At 33.0% G+C, this 7,279-nt stretch overlaps 1 long non-coding RNA gene across 2 annotated transcripts; it reads left to right on the top strand.

The window, feature by feature from the left end:
* Nucleotides 1-633: 633 nt before the first annotated feature.
* Nucleotides 634-2,559, top strand: LOC140008593 (uncharacterized). 2 transcript variants are annotated; one of them, XR_011816098.1, is made up of 3 exons: nucleotides 634-808; nucleotides 1,440-1,638; nucleotides 1,728-2,559. It is a non-coding gene; the product is annotated as an uncharacterized lncRNA (long non-coding RNA). The 2 variants fall into 2 exon arrangements; XR_011816097.1 differs by having other exon boundaries at nucleotides 1,440-2,559.
* The last annotated feature ends 4,720 nt before the right edge of the window (nucleotides 2,560-7,279 follow it).

The raw sequence follows: 7,279 nt of genomic DNA, 5'->3' as shown, positions 1-7,279 counted from the left end.
TTAGGATGACATGATCGTGTCAAGTTTCTAAATAGGTATTGGACTTAGTATGGAACAATTAAACTGACTATATGATTTTGTCCATTTTTATAGTAATAGGTTTTCGGCAAAAAATTAACACGATCAAAATATTTTAAGGTGCCAAAAAGTCCTGTATTGATGTTTAAGCGTGCAATATGAGAATGAATAAAATAATGTAATGTTGCAAAGTGGAATTAATTGGAGAAAACATAATGCTCAAGTGCAATTGTCCATTAGATTACCATGTACTGCTGAAGGAAAATGAGACATAAAAAGTTTAGAACGTAAACTGTTCAAAATTAAAACTTAAATTATATATCACTAATTAATGTAAGGGTATGTTTGGTTCCCCATGGAATTGGAATGTAGAATTGGAATTGGGGCCTCAATTACAATTCTTGTGTTTGGATACTATCTTTCCCATAGAATTAGAATCGAATTGCAATTCCAAATCGATCGAATTCCATGGTTCCAATTCTTTAGCTGGACCAAAGAATTCCAATCCCAATTCCACGGCTAGACTTTCATTCGGGTCAACACGCGGACTTTAAACGGGTAAAAACTCCAAAACAGGTCAACTATAAACCTGGATTAAAAAAAAAAACAAAGCTGGCTTCTTTCTCTCTCTGTTCGTGACCAAATCGCTCTAGCGTTCTGCCACCGCCACCGCTGGTGCCGCCTCCTCTTCCCAACACCTCTCCCGTAACCCCTGCAAGCCTTTCCTCCCTCTTCTCTCCTCCGCAGCATCGTGTGGGTGAAATCGCTATATCTATTCTGCTATATCGTGGTAATCTTTCGTTCCACTGTATCCTCTCTCTTTCTATGTGATTCGCTTCTTCTCTAGATTTGCAAAACTAGGGTTATTCTGCTATAGACATAGCCCATATGATTGCTGATGACCATGTCGTAGATGTCAAAATCATACGTAAATAGTAACAGAGAAGGAAAAGAAATTGTAAGAATAATCACGTTTCTTCATAAAAGGAAATATGAAAAAAAAAGAAAGAGAAGACAAATTGCCATTATATCTTCCTTCACTTTCTAAAAAACGATGTTTATGATCTGTAGATGTGGGTTTTCAATGTGGCTAAAAGGACTCCAGGCGTAGTCGAAACTAGAAAGGGTACAGAAATAAAGTAAACAAGATGTTAAACGAGGACTTCTTGCATGACATTGGAAACTAAAACAGAATTTACGACTTAAGCTGGTATAGAAAACTTCAATTTTTAGCACTGATTAATGCTAGAATTTATCATGGGACCAGATATTTGAGAATACGTTTTTCTATTTCTTGTAGTGAGAATACATTTGTTAGACTTTTAGTGAGAATGCATTCTTGTAAAGAACCACGAATTTGTGTTGCAATATTTTCTATTTATATTGTCATTGTTGGTTGTGGTTTTTGCCTGAATGTAAAGAGCAATATACTTGGATTTCCGGCTGGACTTTGCCCAATCATTGGTGTTGTTGGACACATAAGTGGTGGTGGCTACGGTTTACTGTTGCAAAGATATTGCCTGATGGTGGATAATGTTCTTGATGCTCAGATTATCAATGTTAACAGCCAGATTTTGGATAGAAAAGCAATGGGAGAAGATATGTTTGGGGCTATTAGAGGTGGTGGTAGTGCTAGTTTTGGTGTTGTTTTGGCATATAGAATCAGGTTAGTCAGAGTGCCTGAAATTCACACTGTTTTTAATGTGCAGAAGGCTGAGGCAGAGAATGCAACAGATGTTCTTTACAAATGGCAAAATATTGCAGACAAAATTGACAACGATTTGTTTATTAGCGTTATTGTGCAGCCAATTACTGGAAAAGTAAAGGGTCAGAAAATCATTAGATTGACATTCATGGGACATTTCCTTGGAGATGCAAACAGGTTGATTTCTGTTATCAACACTGGATTTCCTTAATTGGGATTGAAGAGAAGTGATTCTTTGGAAACAAGTTGGATTGATACGATGCTCTGGTGGTATAACTACAAGATTGGGACAACAAAGGAAGTGCTATTGAGAAGGGCTTATATCAATTGATCTTCTTGAAGAGAAAACCTGATTATGTACAGAACCCAATTCCTAAATATGGATTAGTATCATCATTCAAGAAAATGGTTCAGCTTGGAAAACAGGACTTGTTTTCAATCCTTATGGTGGAAGAATGAGTGAAATTCCTGAGAATGAAACACCATTTTCTCATAGTGCGGGGATCATTTTCAACCTGCCAGATTGGTGAAAGTGAAAGCTATCGTGGATCCACAAAATTTCTTCAGGAATGAACAGAGCATCCCCACTTTGAACCTTCAGACCTCTAAAGGGAGGAAGGGACGAAAGTAAAGAGCAACAAATGATAATTGCTCATATAGTAATGGTTATCAAGTAGCAGAGGTGCCTTGTCCTATTAATGGCTTTAGCGTAAAATGTAATGTTAATGAATGGATATAGTGAGCATTACTTTTGTAGCATTGTAGTACCGAATGGTTGGTTGTGCATTAATGAGGCGAAAGTCATATACATTCATGGATTGCTTTCACTTATTACAGACCTTATTGTCTATATTATCTTGTAAGATGCAAAACTCAAACATTTATAATAGGTACAAGCTATGATTTCCCTCTCCAATTCATATAATAGAGTAGGCTTTTAATTTTCTAAATTTAAAGTTCTTAACTGTAAGAAAAATATCAAGGTTTTAACTTGATGAATATTAACTACTTTTTAAGTTAGAATATATAATTAGTTTTTTATTTAATATAATTTAATTAAGAATAAAAGAAATAAGAATAATTATTTTTTCCAAAAAAGGAACTAATTGGTTTTCTTTTTCTTTAAAGCTTTAGTAACAATTAGTTAAATGCAAGAAAAAAATAAATTATTAAAGGCATTAATTGGTTTTTTCCTTGAAGCTTTAGTAATAGTTAGTTAAATATTAAAAAAATTATTACATAGGAAAAAGAAAAACACAAAATTTTTATGTAAGCAAATATGAGATGGAAACAATTCTAGTTCTTAATGAATTATCCTTTCATCCAAACAAAGAATTTGGAATTTTAAATGAATTCCGTATCAATTCTATGTATTTTCCAAACAAAAGAATTTCAATATTTTGGAATTCTAATTCCTAGAATTTTAATTCTATAGAATTCCAATTCCAATTCAATTCCAATTCTGTAGAACCAAACGCACCCTAAGAGTCGAAAGTGCAAAGTTGAATTAGTATTTTTCATATTTCAATACGCAAACCAGTTGGAGTGTACGAGCTATTTTCATATTGTTGTTAAAATTAAGATTTCTGTTTTCATAAAAAGACCTTGTTCAAGTTAGATTTGATGCTTAGGACTACATGTTCATGTTAACTTTTTAAAAGGTATTTGACTAAAATGGGGCAATTCAACATACTATATGTTAAATCGGTCAAATTTTTAATGGGTATTAAACAAAAATAGCTCTATCAAAACATTTTAGGGTGCAAAAGGTTCCGTATTGAAGTTTAGCATGCAATTTGAGAATCAATAAAAAAAATTAAATGGTGCAAAGTGAAACTAATTGGAGAAAACAAAATGCTGTCATGAAATTGTCCAATAGAATTCCTTGTACTATTGAGCTAAAACGGGATACATAAAATATTTAGAGTATAAAGTGTCTAAAATATACTTTAAATTATAATATCATCAATGGATGTAAAATTCAAGGGGCAAAGTTGAATTAGTCTTTTCATAAGTAAGCCAGTTTAAGTATACGAACTAAATTTCATAGTGTTTGTTAAAATTACAATATCGTCATCTAATCTTGAGATTGTTCTCGTGCAGTCCCACTAACCTTTTAGATATTGAACGTTTTTGGTCCAAATTCGACTATGTAAAGGCATAATTTCGTAAAGAATCACGTAGAAATCAGTAAAATTTTGTATTAAAACGAAACGGTACAATTGACTTGGTACTTGAGGGACGAGAAAACGTCAGCCTCTCCATCCAGTTGCAAAGAAAGAAATTTTGAGTTGTTCTCATAGGACGCAGAAGCTTGTCAAAATTAATCAAAAAGGATGGTAGACACAACTATGATGATGCATAAAGTGAAGGACCAAAATAGAGCGGACACTTAACACAAAATGGTCAAGAAAACACAAAGTTCATTCGCGTTAAGTGTAAGTGTTGGTGGACAGATTTGCCCTACCGGTCATAATTTTTTTATCTTCCCCTTTTTCCTTTATTTTTGTTGTTTATTTTTGTTTTCATTTCTTCTTGTTTTCCTTTTTTCTTGTTGATGTTTCCATCCCACTACTTACTCACAGGTATATTTTCTTTGGTATACTTGGAATTAAGATTTTTATTTGTCTAACTTCATTCTCTAAGCTTTGGTACAATCTCCATATTTGTTAATTTTCACTCTGAATAATAGATTGATAATGAGTTATAGGATTTTAACACAAATTTGTGATACTTTCAAAGAAACAACTACACAAATTTGTCGTGATTCAATACTCAAATGGATATGCATTTGAAATTTAGGTGATACAATACCGTACACAAATAGTTGATCAATAGCTGCAATTTCTTTTTGGTAGTGTATTAGGTTGTCCATTTTGGAAAGAGGGGGGTTGGATTGGACAGTAAGGTGAGAGTTTATAAAAAAAAAAAAATTACTTTTGAAAATATAATTAATAATTTACCTTGTTATTCTGGTTCAAAAAATGGTTTGACTTATGTAATAAAAAGGCACAACAATAATTCTAAACTTTTATTATCAAAATATGTTGCATTTTATAAGAAAGGGAAAAGAAAGCAAAAACAAAAAAAAAAAAAACAAAAGGAAAGCGAAAAGAAAGAAAAGAAGGATCACTTTTGCCTGTCAAAGTTTAAAAGGGGTAAAGTGAAGAGAAATAGAATTGAAGGAGACAAAAGTGAGAAAAGAGTGCAAATACGTGGGCCCGGGGGGCGGATGGTGTTAAGGGGAGTAAGTGTATTCAACCCTATTTATGCAGAAGCAAGCTTGGTTTCTTTCAGCGACAAGCTAGTACCATAAAGAAATTCCTTTCCCAGTACTTGCCTTCACAAGTCAGAAGCTATCCCATGTGAGATCTGGCACTTAAACTGCCATTTAATGACCACATGCATTTTATTCTTGATTCAAATCCCAGTGCCATGTGCATCTATAATTTGGACATCTCTTTTTTGGAGCTAATAGATGCTTTTATTGTTAGAAAATCATCTTATTGAATTGCTTTCTTCCATGAGCATTAATTCAAAGATTCCCATTTCCGAGCGGTACGCATCAAAATGTTTTACGCATTGAGAACTCCACTGGAATGTACAATAAACATACTCCTCAAGGCAGCAATCTTCACTGATTAGGTCAATGTATATATAACAAAGTTTATCTTTTCAATTAACATATCTAATGGGCTTGTTTTGAGTAAATAGTTATATGATGTATTCTTGTTTGGATATGGCCTTTGCACTTAATGTTAAGCTAAAATTGGCTGATTTAAAAAGTTGATTGGACTACTTTTGGCAAGTTCTACACTGGTGTTCAATTAACCAATTTTAAGAAAATTTGAAGCTAGATTTTATATTGGGATCCACATTTTCTGTTTTTGGGGGCAAATCTTAGTCAAGTAACGAAAGTTTTGACTGATTCTGATGCTTACATAACTAACTAACTAACTAAATTTTTATTAGACAGGAAAAAAAGCTTACAGATTAAGACAGTTCTAAGACTAGTTACCTTTTTAATGCTCAACATCTTTAGTCAACCAATTACTGCTTGGGATCCAACAACTGTATTCAGTCAAAGAATTTCTCTTAATTTGTGATCTCAGGGAGTACAATACGGCTACTCCATCGCAAAAGAGAGTACGATACGGCATCAACAAGAAAGTCAAACTGACACAATTTGATACAATTTGTCTTGTATTGGTACTGGTGGCATCACCACACAAACTCATGTGTTGTGTTGGAATATGACTAGAATTGCATTAATAGACTATCTGTAAAAATTCTGCGAGCAACTTATGGTTTGGGGGAATATCTTGATCCATAGTAATAATCAGAATCGAACCCATTTAAATTTATTTTTACTAAAAAAAAAGGCACAAACCCATATGCAAAATAATTATGTATTGATATTTAAAAACAAAATTACCTCTAAAATTCTCAAATCGGTAATTTTAACAATAAGAACCAGTACAACATTAATATAGTACCAGACTAATATAGAATTGGTACTAGGAAAATTTTCAATTCTTAGTCCAAAGAGTAAAAGTGAGTATTATTCAGTATGAGCCGTTGAACACTAGTATATCTCCATCAACATTCTCCTTAACATAAGCAACAGCTACCATGGAATGACAATTTCACTTTCCAAATCTTTAAAGATCCTAACACCAGTATGTGACCTCATTGAATTTTGGTTATGGAATACTTGTCACCTTCAGGTTTGCCATAGACTTGTGTTGCTTGATTTCATTGGCTTTAAGAAATCTTTACATCATTTATTCATGCTAAGAAGACAAGCAAATCCTTTCTACAATCAAATGGCGAAGTCAACAACATGGACTCACCCACAAAAGACTGTTATTCCTATGTTTCATGCTGAATTAATACTCCCTCTTAGTCTGAGTACATTATACTGTTAACTGCAGATCCGAAATGTTATATGTCAACAGGTCTAATAATTAATTCTATGAGATTAAAATTTTGTATGATCCATTCGTAATATACAGATTTCGGTGTCAATGTCATGTGAGTATTTGAGTTTGTTATTTATTTAAAATATTTGCAGTCCATAGTAGAATTATCCATTTTTTAGTGGCTAAGGGAAATTGAAAGAGTAAAAATGATGAACTTGTTGCCTTCAACAACTAATACATGTAAAGACTTTGAGGAAGATCTTGCTGTTTATTCAGTGTAGATTTTTTACTTGCACTTGAATGAAGGTAATGATTGAAGTGCAAATGAAATGCAAAATTCCAACTATAAAACTCAATTTAATAATCAGACCAATATTTTGAGTATAATCATTGTTTGTGTATATTTTGAAATTCTGTTATAGTACAACGAAGATGTTCTCACATGGACCCTATGGTCATCACCTCAACTAACCATGTTACCCACTTTCCAACTGGATATTAGGATGAAGAAAATATATTTCTTGATTTCTTTTCTAACTTCCAGTCAGTACTGGCACCTCAACTTTTGTGTTCACTGGGGTCTATAAATACTTCTTCGTTCTTTCGTATCTGCGTCACATTCTCTTCATCTCTA

Source organism: Coffea arabica, chromosome 6c (assembly GCF_036785885.1).
Source record: "Coffea arabica cultivar ET-39 chromosome 6c, Coffea Arabica ET-39 HiFi, whole genome shotgun sequence".
NCBI classification, from domain to species: domain Eukaryota; kingdom Viridiplantae; phylum Streptophyta; class Magnoliopsida; order Gentianales; family Rubiaceae; genus Coffea; species Coffea arabica.
Note: the sequence above shows the minus strand (reverse complement) of the source record. Positions and strands in the feature narration are given on the sequence as shown.